We start from the raw sequence: 15,506 nt of genomic DNA on the forward strand, positions 1-15,506 counted from the left end.
CTTCTGAAGCAAAATTTCCTGTCTCAAACATTTAACTTTTTTTATTGGAAATTCAAACTCATTCTCGATGCAGCGGTATTCAAATACCTTACAATTGTCTACCAGTTTTCGATTGTTAACTTAATAAATGTAATTTTACATAATATTTAACGTAAAAAATTTAGACAACAGTTTATTTATCAACTGATTTTCTGTTGGTTGGTGTGTATTATCAACATTGACAACTCGACCTTCGATAAGTTTGAAAATAGCTGTTAATTTCCAGAATTCGAGAGAAAGTTAAGATTTGAACTTTCAGTTTGTTTTAAAACGTTCTGTTTTTTTTTATCAAGTCCTTGTTTTATTAGGAACAAGATTTGAAATGATTCAATGATATTCTCAGTATAAAAATACGATCAATTGAAACCAATTCATTGTAATTACGAGACTTGCTCTTTGATTAATACTGACACTTACAATGTGTTCTAAGCGTTTAATTTTTTAAACTGGTTTTTACCAGGAAGTTTTTGACGTGGCAATTGTATGTGGCTTTTGATTCATGATTTATTCTATTGCATTTTGAATTTTACACTAAGCAAATACATACCAATATAATTTATTTTCTTTAAAATAAATCATACAATTGAATTACTGGGTTGATGGGCACACGGACAATCTGATAATAAGTGGTTAACGGAGTCCTTAGACATCATAACATGGGTACCTTGATACAGATAGTCTCACTTAATTGCGAAACGACCGTTCCATTTTTCAACTGAGAAGACAAAACTTCTTCGCTAAAGAGATGGGCAGGATAATACTGTCCATCCATGAGGAGTTTCAATACCTCACCACCAGAAACTGCTGGTTGACGACCGCAATATTCTAGTATACCTAACAATAAGAGAATACAAATTCTCCGGTAAATCTCTTAGCCACCTTCACAACACACACGTTGGGTTATTCTAGGCTCGCAGCCAAAGCTGATTCGATTTATTTTCTGAGAATTTGATCTTGGACTAAGTAATATTAGCGCCGCCATATTTCGGTACACGCAATTAATAATTATTGCCTCAATTAATGCCTCAAATTTTGATTTAGTAATGTACTTTAGCAACTACTACGGTCACTTCCATCGCAGCGAGACAAAAAATTAACAAATCGAAAAGTAAGTGTTACTTAACTATTTAGTTGTAACCTGCTTAAAAATATATTCGGGTGCAGTTTAGTCTTATCTTTTTTCAGGCGTCTCGACGTTGAAGTTATTCTTCGATACATTCTGTGTAAATAAATATTGAAATGGTCACTTAGAGAGTTCCAAAATCGTGTTCCCGACTTTTTGGCATTAATGTCGGGAATTTTAAGTTAATTATTATTTATTCCACCTGTCAAATGAAATGTCAATGTCAACATTAGTGACGTCACAATATTTTAAAATAACAAAGGGCCAAGTAATTTTTTTTGTTGGTTTCCATTTCGTTTATGCACAAAAAAAGATTACAAATCAGAATCAGAAAATCAACAAAGGCTTTTCAGCTTTTGTCCGCGCTATAATCAGATACGAGTATTTGCAAGTACAATCGCTTAGTACCTACTAAAAGCCTTTCAAGGCGATCTAGGCATAAATGAATAATACTGAATAGTTATTGGCTTGGATTTACGGTAACCACCATGGCTTGTATATCGCAATGCTAAAAAGATAATAAATTTATGTTTCAGACGATTAAGAACTTGGTTATATACGGTACGGTAAGCAAATAAGTTATAAAAATCGTATGCCTTTGCTATGAAGCATTACCGGTCCGTATTCCGTACTTCCATTGTGCTTATACTTCCATTGTGCTTATGTCTGCATGTGCCTATATTTATACTATTCAAAATATCTGTTTTGTTATACCACATTGTTATACTTGAATACATTTTTATTCTTTTTTTATTTTTTTATTACACTTCATGTAAAATTTACATTGGCGGACTTAATGCCTAAGACCTTCTCTACCAATCAACCAAAGGTAGTGCAGAGTAAATAGTGGTAGGTGCAATGAAATTTATATTAAACTAGCGGCCCGCCCCGGCTTCGCTTGGGAAGTAGCGCACGCGATGTAAAGAACTTAGAAAATTTTTTTACACATTGGGTTACATTATTGGAGTTTCAGTAAGGATCCCTAATTTTTTTTGAAAATATAATAAATATAACCTATGTCACCCGGGGATATGGAGCTTTCCAACAGTGAAAGATTTTTTTAAATCGGTTCAGTAGCTTCGGAGCCTATTCAGTACAAACAAACAAACAAATTTTTCCTCTTTATAATATTAGTATAGATACAAATACATATACTTTATATATATCATCATCATCATCATCTCAGCCTGTCCACTGTCCACTGCTGAACATAGGCCTCTCCAAGTGATCTCCAGTGCGGCTGGTCTATTGCCACCTGCATCCAACGTGTCCCATCGGTTCTTACCAGGTCGTCGGTCCATCTCGTAGGTGGCCGTCTTTGCGCTTACCAGTACGTAGTCTCCACTAGAGGATCTTTCTGCTCCATCGGCCGTCCGATAGTTTAGTACATAATAGTTTGTACAGTATTAAAAGGAATATATTAAAAAATTCACTGGAGTGAAGATATTAAAAATAGGGAGTTAGATAGGAATACATGATTCTGGGTGGATTTTTTTATTGCCTTTATAGGCAGATGAACCACCCACCTGATGGTGAGTGGTTACCGTTGCTCATGGATATCAGCAATGCCAGGGGCAGAGCCAAGCTGCTGCCTACCGTTTTATACTCTCCATAAACCTCATTTGAAGAAGGACATGCTCTCAGGAAACACCGCCGAGGGGAGTTCATTCCAAAGCCGGATGGTTCGTGGCACAAAAAGATCTCTGGAAGCGTACTGTGGATGAATGCAGTGATTCTAGGGTAGTATGGATTAATTCTACTGATTAATGGAATTAGCTGATTTAAACTTTCAAATGTATAACATACATCTAAAACTATTCTAAAATGACGCTCGAAATTTTAGTCCCATATTTAAAAAGAATAACTAAATAAGAACTCAGTTCCACACTCAATCCGTGCAAGTCCCTCACTTGAAGTTTTCAGGAAGGCATTAAAGGAGCACTATCTATCAATTTAGTATTATTTATATGTATTTATTTTATGTATTTCATTATATATGTACGTGTATGTATATATTTATGTGTGTAATTGTGTATGTATATAGTTTGATATATTATGTATTAGTGTTTATTTTTATTGTTAATGTCTATAGTATAAATAATTAAATTAATTAGATTGTACTCATCTACCCACTCATGTAAAGCTTTCCTTCTTTGAGAACGGTTAGCTGGTAGATAACTCAATTGTTGAGTTAAGCTCGCCATTTTTTTATATCTTATCGCAATTACTGTATTATATTAACAGTGTGTACAAAAAAAATAAAATAAAGAATAAATAAAGAATATATTTTGGAACGTTGCTATAGTCCGTGACTCAACACGTATGACGATCAGTGTAGGCAGAGTCATGCGAGTCCAAGCAGTCTACTATGCGGCGGTTCGTATTTTAAGTAGATCTCAGTTTCATGAGTCATTTGTATATATACTACTACTACTACTACTACTAATACTACTGCCTGGAGAAGATATCAAGAGACGCCATTTCTTGCGGTCATACGCTGTTTCCAGCCACATATTAGAATAAAAACAGAAAAAGGAATTATAAAATTAGGTTCGATTTCTCTCTAGCATTTTATTTCAACAGACGTGCTACAGAAGCAGTGTGTTAATTCGTAATTAAGACACAATAGTACAAAACATAATGTTCATATGAAAATAACAATTAACTATTTCAGTTTTACTTTCAGTCAGATTAAAATTAACTTTAAAGATGACTTCCTGAAAACTCACTTCGCAACCAGGGAAGTTGTGGTTAGTAAAAAGAACCCAATCAAAGAAGACTCAAACGACTAAAGTCATTCATTTCGCAGATAAAGAAAATTACAAAAGACGTTATCGGTAAAACGGTTTGTCCGTTGGGATTGCAGCTTTTTTTTTCCCTGCCTATTTGCTGATACTCTAAGGGGCTATTCCAGCTTCTAAGCAGTCAACGGCTTGATCTAAGGCCTTGATAATTCTGATTTACTCAAGCTCAATTTATTGATTTTCATTTGTTAAATCAAATGAGCATAAGGCGCTTACGACCCACCTGGGTCTGGGAACTGGGAAATGGGAACTAATATGGTTCGTTCGACTATTAACTCCTCGTGGATATCAGTGCAAAGATCTGCCTACCACATTCTTTATGAGACTTAAGGGATTCATTTACATACTTAGACAGGTTTTTTAATCCTATTTAAAACAATAACGGCCTCTTACTAACAAAGATAATATGCGCAAGATCCACTAACACTTTACGCAACCGCACTGAAAATTAAGCTGTTCAGATACTATCAATTCAATAAGCTGTTTGCTGTTGCAATATTTGATCCAGCGTAAAACGTTGCTAGCTTCGTTCAGCTCGAGAGCTACCGTAGTTGAGGGCACTCCACCTCAAGTGCATTGTAGTTTCAGAACCGCTATTTATATTATCGTGCCGCTTCGCAAAACAACAAGTTTCTGTCAGAACTTGTGATTGAGCATATTGTTTAAAAACACGCTTTTATTCCACGAATAAATAATAAGTATTTATTCGTAGCTTTTATTTAGTTTCGTCGTTTATTCGTAGTTTTTATTTCACCCATTTCATTAACACATTAATTAGCTCAGCTATTTAGGATTTATAAAAAATATATTAATTTCATAATTTTCCAGATTATTTTTAAATGTGAAAATGAGAAAATTTGAAAAAGATAAAATTTCTAATTTACAAAGTCACTGTGTTTTTTATGTTCGTATCAATACTGAAAAAAAAAAAAAAATTTGATAGCAGAAAAGCATGAGGTGTTTTTTTGCTATAATTAAAAAATAATAGTCGTCATCATAAGAACTTTTACTTATGAAATATTTATTAATAAACTGTTTGCAGCATCTGTGTTAAAGACCCAACAGATTTTAAAAGTGAAATTAATTGTTTTTTGATAACTTATAATGCAAAGTTAAAATTTTAAAAATATGAGTATTTAGTTGTAATAAGCCAACTACTAACTAACTACATCGCTATAGAAGTAATTTTACATACTTAAAAGTATTTTCAACTTTTTTATTTGGTAAGCTGTAAAAGAGCATTTTTTTTCGTTTATTAACAATATATTTTATTACATTAAAACAAAAATAATAATAGTTAAAATAAAAATAATGAAACATTTAGTTACGTTCACATTATGTTCTTTGAGCCTCTTTTCCAAGTACCAATATTAGTCACTCATACAACATAATCGAAGGAACAAAAAATAGAGATACGAATTACGGCAAACGATACTTGGAAACTTGGAGTGACCTGTGCAGTGGAGTAGCGATGTTTAAAATTTCCGATTTACCTCTATAAAAATGAATTACAATTCAAATAGAATAGGCCAGATAGTGTCTTTATACCACGCAAATGCTAAGTAAACAAAGAGTTTAAAAAGTTTGCGTTAGAAATAAAAATGCTTCAACAAAACTACCGTATAACTTCTGTGATTCTGTTGGTGTACCGTACAACCTTACCTAATCTGCAAATAAAACTGCTGGTTTTCCGACAATCTTAACGCTATTGTTTCGGTTGTAAGCCACGGTTGTTGAAGATGGACCAGTGAGATAAATAACAAGACACTTTCATTTCCAAGCTTGAATGTTTGTGCGAAGCCGAACTTCAGATATCTTTGGGTGGTGGCAGATAGATTTTTGTCTATTACTAACGTGTAGCAGTAATGTATTTCAGTTTGAAGGGTAGAACGTGGTGACATTGTAATCCAGTTGACCTCATCTCTCAAAATGGGTCGCGGCATTCACGTTTTGATGTCTATGACCCCCGGTGACTGCTTGACACGGTGGGTCGTCAAGCTCCTGCGCCCAACTTAAGTAATGAATAAACATTTTTTTTCTTCTGAAAACTTTAAGTGTTTGTAGAGCGGGCCCTCGATTGATAAAATAGCATGATTTCATCAGCGGTGATGTCACTAACGTCGTTTACACGGTGGATCAGAAAACAAACTCCAAAAGACAAGGTTAAAAATGTGTTCCTTTTATTATTATTTTGCATATGAATTGCGGCTTCTGTGAACACTTAAGGAACTACTTACTCATGTTTTTACGAACACTAAATCAGAAGTTAGAATTTAAGCTGTTTAACCTGATTATCTTAATATATATAAATTACGTGTCACGTTGTTTGTCCGCGATGGACACATAAACTACTGAGCCGATTTTAACATCTTTTTTTTTTAAATATGTGTTTTGTTCCAACTTAGGCTATAGGATAATTTTTATTTCGATTAATGGTCGCAATATTAATTAATTAACAATAAAATGATTTCTTATGTTGATTATTGTTATTAATTGTAAGTTTCTTATGTCTAAAACACGACTCCTTAAATCAATTTTTACAGACAATTGTAATACTGTGTGACATTAATATCGCATAGATGGCACTGTGTTAAAAATACCAACGTTTCACATAAACTACAATTTAATGGCATAAGCACCACGTATTGCTGAGGCTAAAATATAAGTGAAATTTATTTCGTAGTAAACACAATAGAGTGAAATCCAAGTGGTCTTTGTTAATTTTTAGTATTAGCACAGCTGACCACGTGTTTTTATTTTGAAACAAAAACCTTAGCCACAGCAAAGTGTGGCCGGGTCTGCTAGTTATACATATATTTTATTAGTTTTCGAAGTCGAAGAAACAGCATCTCTTCATACTAGAATCACTAGTAGTATGGTAACAATGCACCTGTTTGGTATATTCTCCATATTTTCATCACGAAGCCATCATATGATGACAAGGACTGCTATTGAAACTGTACCTCTGTCGCAAGTTGCACAGCGACACTCACGTTGTGGTGATAAAGACATTATTCCATCGCGAAAACAAAAACTGCCTAAAAACTATAACAGTGTTCAATTATTGGCTCGGATATAGAGGCCGGTCTGTTGACTTATTAGAAATTCTCGACTCATTAGGAAGGTATTATCGGACAGAAATACTTCAGAGAATGAACAGATAAATACCAGTTCTGGCCTAATAATTAGCTGACATACACCCAAATCAAAGAACATTTCTTAACCGTCCAAGCCAGACATAAGAAAGCTTCTTATGAAGAAAATTTCTTTTTTCCCCTTTTATTTAGATCAAGGTACCGAGGAATCCTTTATTGTCAATATCATTGAATTCCTACACCGGTCCGGAGATATTTGTTCCTCGCAACAATCAATTTGAACCGCGACAACTTTCGAGGGAATATTTTATTTATTGATCTGCATAATCCTTCGAGGGATCCGGGGAAATTCGTGGCATTTTCATCGAGAATAGCTCAATTTATTCTATTTCAAAAAAAGAATGTATATAATATATAAAATAGCTTTTTATTTGAGTAAATTATTTGTATTTCTAAGGATACTTGTAAGAAGCTGGTGGATTTCAGTGTATCAGCATCAGATGACATTTTGAAGTGATTATTTTCTTTTACCATAGAGTAGAGTTCTCCCTGGGAGAAACATCGTAAGACGCGTCGAATCTGTCCCGTCCAACTCTACATGACGATCACTCTCTGTCAAGAGGGAAATGATTGAGAAGAAGAGTTCTCCCTACTATCTACTATACTACTATTACTATATATATTTGTTTTAGATAGTTGCTTGTTTATACTGACATTATAAATACGAAGCCTCTTGTTCCCGGTGTTACGTTTTTTCGCCCAAACCCACTGATACAATTGTGATAAAACTAGGTTTAGAAATATGTTTGGCCCTGAGAAATAATATAGGCTTTATATGCCTGTCATGCATTAAGTCCCTACGCTTATGCGGCTATTAGACCACGCGTGTGAAGCTACTGACGTAAACCCTATTTCACTAATTGTTTTTTTTTAATTGTTCCAATTTGAATTTTAAGAATCTATTCCGAAATTCTTGTTTACTACATCACATCATGGACTACCATTAAACACTAACCGATTTACTAAAATTGCCAACACACAATCCCTCTCAAATTGGGTGCATGCAAACCGTATGTAAATGAAGCATAAATTATCTCTTGAATTAATTAATTTGTGGCACTGTTAGTTTTCGGGGAAGCATTGAAGTTTTTTTTCTAAATTAGTTAATATATTCACAATCCAGTCTATCCACCAACGTCTTTCATATTGGTTTTAATGCGCAGATAAAATCACTAGTTTAAGTACTTCATAACGGGATTGGCGTAATCTGCTCATATTCTTAAGTGTCTTAGCGTCAATAGCGGTCCTTTCCTTCCCACTTTGGGAATATGTCGTCGGAGATTTACTTATTCAGTTGTTAGGGTGGCAGCATCCGCCTGAAGATATGATTAGTACTTACGATTTAACTTTTTCTTTGAGTTTGGTTTTTACATGACTTTATTTCGTCATCCTAGGGATTCTAAATACGTGTTTCAAGTTAATTAGGAGATTAGTTAGGAATTATGAAACTATTTCTGTAGCATATTTTAACTGAGTATTGAAACACAATGCTATCTATTATTTATTCTATTATGTGGCAGGAAACAGCGTAGGACCCCAAAATCCAGTTGGGTCGCTGCGCCAAGGCAGTGGTAGTAGCAGTAGTAGTCGTAATTTTTACTTTTACACTTGTAAAATCGGACTGCTCAAATCAACTTAGAAGTTTACAAAATTGCAATATAATAAATGAAAAACCTTGAATACCAGCTGATCCTCCTATAACTAATTCTGCGCGAAATAAAATCCGGACGAAAGAAATGTATTATCAAATTTAGGTTCATTGATTTCATAATGGCATCCATTTGATATATCAGACTCAACTTTTGGGCCAATCTGCGAGGCTACGAGGTTTTGCGTAATTTACAAAATGGTAGTAGCCATCCACTCAACGACTCCTGAACGATGGAACTTTTTACTAGTGGTAGGACCTCTTGTGAGTCCGCACGGGTAGGTACCACCGCCCCACCTAATTCTGCCGTGAAGCAGTAATGCGTTTCGGTATGAAGGGGGGGACAGCCGTTATAACTATACTGAGACCTTAGAATTTATATCTCAAGGTGTGTGGCGCATTTACGTTGTAGATGTCTATGGGCTCCAGTAACCACTTAACACCAGGTGGGCTGTGAACTCGTCCTCACATCTAAGCAATAAATAAATAAAAAACACGTCTGAGACAGAGCCCGGGAGAAGTAGATATTACCTCTGTCAACACTGCAGCCAGACGTGTAGCTCATACCAAGGACACCCGGCCGGCGAAGTCGTCTAGGCCGGGGTCGGCAACCCGCGGCTCGCGAACCACATGCGGCTCTTTGGATATAAAAATGCGGCTCTTTAGTTCCATACGCAAATACTATTTATTTTAGAAAAAAAAAACATTTAATAATTTTTCTGAATCGACTAACGAGGGCTAGGCACCATTTCTATCTCTCAGCCCATAGCTGTAAGTAAATGTTTAATTGTACTTAAATAATAGGTGATTATCTAATAACACCATATATATTGTCTAATTTGTTGTAAAAAAGCACTACTTATATAAGAATAAATAGATTTTTTTACGAATAATTAGATTGGTTTTTTTTATCCAAAAAAAATATTTATGCAAGAACTATTTATTGTTGGCAAGAAAAAAATTTGTGGCTCTTTAAAAACTAAGAAATTTTGAAAAGTGCAATTTTTGGCTCTTCCGACTCAAAAGCTTGCCGACCTCTGGTCCTAGACCCCTGGTCTAGGCGAATCAACGACATACACCGGCCATCTTGGTCAGGCCGCCCAAGCAGTGCTAATTCCAATAATTCGTTCGTTATTCTCCAAGTTACTGTTTTAAACAAATATTATTAACTAGCTGACCTGGCAGATTTCGTAGTGTCAGCTTCAATCGATAAATAAAAGATAAAATAATTATATAAAATAAACTTAAAACAAACAAAAGGAGTCCGTCCGATGGGAGGGACATCAAAGGAAAAACAAAATTGTTATTTTTTTTATTTAATTCCGAGCCTTTTCATATTTATCTACCTTTTAAACATTCTCTGGAGTTCCACAAATAATTCAGGACCAAAATTAGCCAAATCGGTCGAGCCATTCTCGACTTTTAGCGAGACTAACGAACAGTAATTCATTTATACCTAATATATATACCTAGTCAGGTCATAAATTCTGTCACATGTTTAATGTAAAATAATTGAAACAAGTTTATTCATTATGGAACCATTCATATACCAAAATGAACTTAACAAAACATAGATTCTTATGACACTAAAGTTTATTCAAAATGACCTCCGTGATTTTGAATACAGGCCTTCAATCTGCGCGGTCAGTCGTCTATCGCAGCACGAACGAGGTCCATGTCAATATCGGCGGCTGCGTCTTGAGTGACTCCAAATTGGGATGAGGCTTTGAGCACGCCTTTTCCTCCAAGTGTTGCCATATCTTGTAATCTAACGGATTCAAATCTGGACTGGAGGAGGGCCAGTCTTCGTGCCGGATGAAGTCGATTTCACGCGCCGCCAGCCAGTCTTGTGTGCTCTTCGCTCTATGAGCTGGCGCCGAATCTTGTTGGAATACCCAGTGCCTGTTATTGAACATGGTATGAGAAACAGGTTCCACAAGGTTCGTCAGGACTGTATTTTGATACACAACTGCATTCGTTTTTACACCTTTCTCACAAAAATGTACCTCTGTTAAGCCCCAATAAGAAACTCCTAACCATAACACATAAGCGAGGATGGAAAATGATCTCGTTGGACACGCGGAATACGGTTGCTCGCTTCTTCACTACTGTGTGCGTACACCTTATCATTTTGTTTGTTGTAGCTCTCTTCTACGGTAAAAAATTTTTCATCCGAAAAAAGATTTTTCCGATATTTTTTTCCCGCGTACCGCTTCAACAAAGCGCGGCATCTCTTCAGTCTCAGGTCCATTAGACGAGCATTCAAACGATGTCATGTTTTTCTTCGATATGCCCGAAGCCCTAAGTCTTCATTTAACACCCTTTTCACCGTGGTTCTGCTTAACCCCATCTGAAGGGCCAACAGTTTCTGCTTACGTTTGGGATTTCTTTGAATTCGCGCCTTCACAGCTTTTATCACTGCTGGAGTCCTAACAGACCGAGGGCGACCACTTCTTGACCTGTCATCTACACTAGGGGCTTCATTGTATCGTTTGATGGTACGATAAACGAATCTTTTGGTTATATTCAAATTTTTCAGTATGTTAAAAATTTGAATTGGCGCGTAACCGCAACGATGCAACGCAATAACTGCAACACGTTCTTCTTTAAGCGTCCACTCCATATTTAAAAATGAGTAAAATTCTAAAAGTATACATTTTTATTTTCATGAACAATTCGAAATTCGAATTCAATCAACTTTTTTGTGGCCAGCATTCTAAAAGAAAAGTTTTTACTGTGTGACAATACTTATGACCTGACTAGGTATAATATATAGATTAAGAATAATGTTAATTTATCTACCCCTTTTATTATAACTCAGTCACTGCTGAGAAGCTGGTTTCAAATCATCTACGAGAAATCACACGAAATTTTGTAGCTGCTAACATAAAACTACGATACAGGATATAAATCTTGCCGCCCCAAGTTTGAAAGATATTCTGTAATCAAGACTACAGAATAAAAACTCCATTATTTTTAATTTTAGTTAGTGATGTCATTTAAGGACAAACCGCATACAGATATTGTCGTTTAAAATTTTAATCAGTAGATATTTCTCAGGAATATCACGATCTGAATCAAAATGCCCATTTAAATACAATTATTTTGATTTACAATATCGATTGTATGTTAATTGTTGACGTGTTTTCTTCGGAATGATTACTAGTTTATAATGTTGAATTATTACTAACACAAGTAGTTTTAAATCGTTATAATAAATGCCTACCAAAAGAATATATTATTTTCTTGAATTATTTCAAATGATGGAATAGAAGTCTCGATTGCCTTGGAATACTAAACGTTCCACATTTAGTGGATTCAAACTCCAACCATTTTCTCTTACATTGTAGGTATATACGATTCACGAACCAGTACACAAAGTCCCCAAATTACCAATCATTTTAACAAAGATACACCGTTCGGGAATCATTTTCGTACACTAGGAGAACATTAAGTAGTTCACGATTTATTTGAATCGAATTTTTGAGTTATAATAAATACATGATCTGTGTTACTTAAGTCATTATATTTTTTAAAACCGACTCAGTTGATAATCGCAATGACTAAAAAATCGATAGGTCTTATACGTACATATATAAATCAGGTTCAGAGTCACTAGCCGACGAGCATATGGTCTAAGTGATGGTAAATAATCACCGTCGATTATCACTAACGTTAGGGAGCCAGTCAAGTCGCCGCTTACTGCTGGGGACTATCCTCAAACCTCGTTTGAAGAATCTAAGAAAGACATGCCATGACTCTCGGGAAACACTTGAGTCGACTATTATCAAAGCCGGCAATGTGACTTTTGGACAATTATTGGTAAATCAGAAAAACGAATTATTGACTTTGTATTCCATTGGCAGTCACAAAACTCTTCTGATCGATATCTTAGATAAATAACAGGTTAAGTATTAATCTTTATTTAATGCAGGTTTTGAACCGTATTCTTTGAAGGAGACGATTATATTCAAATCAATCTGTATTGACATATCAATAACATTTTTTTGTCCAAATGCACAGATTGCCACCTTTGATAAAAGACGACTCACTTATTCTAAGATTAAAACCGAAAAACGCAATTGTTTTGTAGCAGAAATAGGTGAGACCGTGCTGACTACCCTTATGGGCTGACCACGCTTTTCATCACCAATATTGTCCTAATATCTTAAGGTCGGCGGCGACAGTCACGATAAACTACTTATGTGTTTAGCACCGGGTAAACCGTGAGCATGCCTATCGCACCTACATAAATAAAACCCAAAAAATTGGCTAATAACATCCTATTTGGTCTGAAGCTGACATGCAATTTCGTATATACAAAAATAAAACACGTAAATCGGGAACCTAACAAAAAAACTGTAGGTATTCACATCAAAATCTGGCGGAAAATTCCGCGCGTGATACGACCGTCAGAGCTTTATCTCGATCAGCAATATGCAAGCCTTTTGTTCGACGCCATGAATAACATTACCGTACCGAAACCGCGGCCCAACAACTAACAATGCCAACTGAATTTTAACTGGAAGCTTCGAGTTTCAGAATACTAATTCATTTCAACAACATCACTGAGCATTCGAACCTGTGTTGTTTAATTAGAAGACCGTGTAGTTTTCTCTAATTTATACATCTATGTATATATATAAAAATGAATTGCTGTTCGTTAGTCTGGCTAAAACTCGAGAACGGCTGGAGCGATTTGGCTAAGTTTGGTCTTGAATTATTTGTGGAAGTCCAGATATGGTTTAAAAGGTAAATAAATATGAAAATGCTTGGAATTGAATAAAAATAACAATTTTGTTTTCCCTTGTTTGTGTCCCCCGTCAGACGGATTCCTTTTGTTTGTTTTAAGTTTATTTTATACAAAAGTTTAGGTATTTTATTTATCGATTGAGGCACTACGAAGTCTGCCGGGTCAGCTAGTACATAATATAAATCCAAACACAATGTTTGAGATATATTTTTATCCAGTAACATTGTACGGTTACGAACACAGTCATAAACTAAATGCCTCGTAATAATAGTAGCAATGTAGCCTCGAATAGAAAAGGTTTTAACTCTGAGAGAAGTGCTTTTTTATTGAGCGCTAATCTGAAGGAACGAATCGACTAGGAAATGAGTCTTCGTGATTTTAACGGAACAAACTTTACTCTTTGTGCTACGACAGCGGCGTTCGATTTCCTCAATCCCAACAGAAACATCGATAAATGCCGCAGATAAATTCCAGTTGCCACTTTTTACTGCGAATCGGAGCTGAGCACGACATCTTTTCCGCGTAAGCAACGGTACTACGTTCAAAGCTAAGTGTTACTTTATATTCAATAAAATATATTTTGCTATGCTATTTTCAATTCTATATTTTACTTCAGTAAATTCGGGTTTGAAAGGCGACGTGGCCATTTTTTATGCTGGACAATAAAACTGACTTATGTAAAAAAAACATCAAAAAACACAAGGGACAAAAAATATATTAAGCACGACATAGACATGCTCATAAGTATAATTTAATGACATTAAGAAAAGTAAAAATTATGAGATAAAATTGTCAAATCGTTGAAAAACTATTGCTGTAATGATACATGAGTTTAGCGTGACACTGCTTATATGAGATGTATCTCTAACAAAAACACCGACTACATTTGCGTATCTAAATCTATAGATACAGTAGTCGTGATAACTAACCCACTAAAAAGCGATAAAAAAATAGTCAAAATGGCTGTTTTTCCGTTGACATTATCATGACATTGACCTTGTTTAAATCAATTAAATAAGACCATTGGCCGGGCACTGATCAAAAGAAATGTCTTATTGGAGTCGAGCCCAGTAATTGGTTTCGGAATCGAGTCTACTCTGGAGCATTGACAGACGCGTCACGGGCATAGGAAGATTTAATTTACTAAGGGTTTTACAATAAGCCGTCATTTGCTTCAGAAATTATTTCTGTGAAAATATATTTGTAATATAATTGACGTATTGTTTGTTTGACGTGTGTGATGAAAACGAATCATAGAAATAAATGATAGGCCAATCTGTATCTGGAGATGTATGCACATATTTATGTGAACATAGCCCATATATATCTTGTTACAGTCACAAAACATATTCCTACTAGAAATGCTGTACCATCCTTACCTCGACAATCAGGCACTTCTATTAATCTTTCACATAATTTCTTGACCTACGGTTAATATTTTCTAAAATACTAAACACGTACAATTATAATATTAGTTAATAAAAAAAATAAAGCCTTTATATGTATTACTTGCAAACAGTATCTAAAAATTACAGAAAATAATCTTATATCTAGTTTTTTTTTTTATATAACATTTATTTCCTTCCAAGAACACCTCCTCGGGTAAAGGGGTACAGGCCTCCTCCAAGGAGAGCCCATGATTCCTATTCAGGGCCACCTATACCCAATTTTGGCCGGCTGCCCTTATGATGTCATCCTGCCATCTTGTGTGGGTACTTCCGCTATATTACTTTTTTTTATTGCCCTTGTAGGCAGACGAGTATACGGAACAACTGATGGTGAGTGGTTACCGTCGCTCATGGACGTCGGCAATGCCAGGAGCAGAGCCAACCGCTGCCTACTGTTAAGTACTATCCACAAGCCTCGTTTGAAGAAGGACATGTGATAGCGCTCAGGAAACACGATGAAAGGGAACTCATTCTAAAGCCCGATGATACGTGGCAAAAAAGATCTCTGGAAATGCACTATGGCTCCAAGTAGTATG

General features: G+C 35.3%; 1 protein-coding gene and 1 long non-coding RNA gene across 4 annotated transcripts in view; both read left to right on the forward strand.

The window, feature by feature from the left end:
- Positions 1 to 15,506, forward strand: part of LOC101737439 (uncharacterized) — a 232,867-nt gene that overhangs the window by 163,289 nt on the left and 54,072 nt on the right. The window lies entirely within an intron of this gene.
- Positions 1,140 to 1,911, forward strand: LOC110386540 (uncharacterized). Its single transcript, XR_002431697.3, has 2 exons — positions 1,140 to 1,553; positions 1,699 to 1,911. It is a non-coding gene; the product is annotated as an uncharacterized LOC110386540 (long non-coding RNA).

Source organism: Bombyx mori, chromosome 9, assembly GCF_030269925.1.
Source record: "Bombyx mori chromosome 9, ASM3026992v2".
NCBI lineage: Eukaryota > Metazoa > Arthropoda > Insecta > Lepidoptera > Bombycidae > Bombyx > Bombyx mori.